Raw genomic sequence first — 1501 nt, forward strand, 5'->3', positions numbered from 1 at the left:
GACCCATTGCAGCTCATTCATGAATTTTCAGCTGTGACAGAATGAATGCCCAGAGTGGTCACTGATTAGACTGCCACTCCTAATATATTCTCATCCCTGCAGTTATGAAGCAGGAAACCAGTGACAAGTAAATCTAGGCAGCGTGGGAAATACAGTATATGAAACATCCACAGACCTGGAGCATAGTATGGCATTTACTGTGACTGCTACTGTGTACAACAACTCAACACAGTGGTTTGAATCTCCAAAAGATACCTCAACACCTTGTAGAAAAAGGCAAATCTCACACCACCTTTAAAATTTTTATTCCCATATTTTCCCATAAAGGTAGAATGGGAAATACATTCAGATATTCCAAGGCCAGAAGGGACCGTTGTGATCAGCTAGTCTGACCTCCTGTATAACACAGTCCCTAGAACTTTCCCCAAATAATTTCTAGAGCGTATTCTTTAAAAAAAAAGAAAATCCAATCTTGATTTAAAAATCAACAGTGATGGAGAATTGACCATGACCCTTGGTAAATTGTTCCAATGATTAATTACACTCACCATTTAAAAACTTACCCCTTATTTCCAGTCTGAAATGATGCAGAGATCTGACCTTGAAATTTCAGGGCCGTCTCCTGAATCCCTGAGTCACTGTTTATCAAGGCAAAACTCTTATTAATCTCACACTACCCGCTGGATTGATGGGCAGCGATTGATCCAGCAGGGGTCGATTTATTGCATCTAGTCTAGATAAATCGATCCCCGAGTGCTCTCCTGTCAACTCCTGTACTCCACCACCACAAGAGGCGCAGGCGGAGTTGATGGGGGAGTGGCAGCAGTTGACTCACCGGAGTGAAGTCACTGGGGTGAGTAGGTCTAAGTACGTCGACTTCAGCTACGTAATTCATGTAGCTGAAGCTGTGTAACTTAGATCGAACCCCTGCCCTAGTGTAGACCAGGGCTGGGAGTTTTGCTTGAATTTAGGAGTAGCGACAGCAGGATTTGATGCAGATGGTTTTGTCTGGGGAAATGGTCTAGTGGTCAGAGCACCAGAGTTGATACATTTATACTCTCTGGAAACAAGCATTTGAATTTTCACAGGGCTAACTCAGCTCTTCACATATTTGAGATAGATAAAGTAGATTCCTTACAGCTTATTGTGTGGGGACCCTCTGAGTCAGACCTTTAAAAATGAGGATTTTTCCATTCTGTTTTGTCAAATTTCTTTATACTTTAGTCCCTTTTTTCTTTTACATCTTTTGTGCAGTTAGAATCCAATCATTTTATCCTATCTACCCATATTTTAAACATTGTAGAAATCCATAGATCATTTCTGGCAAACTTCTCGTCTGCCTGACCAAGAAATAGTAGCTTTTCTGTATCTCACTCTTCTCAATGTGTAGTCGTTTAATATCACTTTTTGATTCAGTTCATCATGCAGATTAACTGGATTGTCAGGTAGAATAACAATACATTCAGCAAAGTTAGCTCTTTTTTGAGAGAGAGGGAGAATG

The sequence above is a fragment of the Caretta caretta genome, chromosome 6 (genome assembly GCF_965140235.1).
Source record: "Caretta caretta isolate rCarCar2 chromosome 6, rCarCar1.hap1, whole genome shotgun sequence".
NCBI classification, from domain to species: domain Eukaryota; kingdom Metazoa; phylum Chordata; order Testudines; family Cheloniidae; genus Caretta; species Caretta caretta.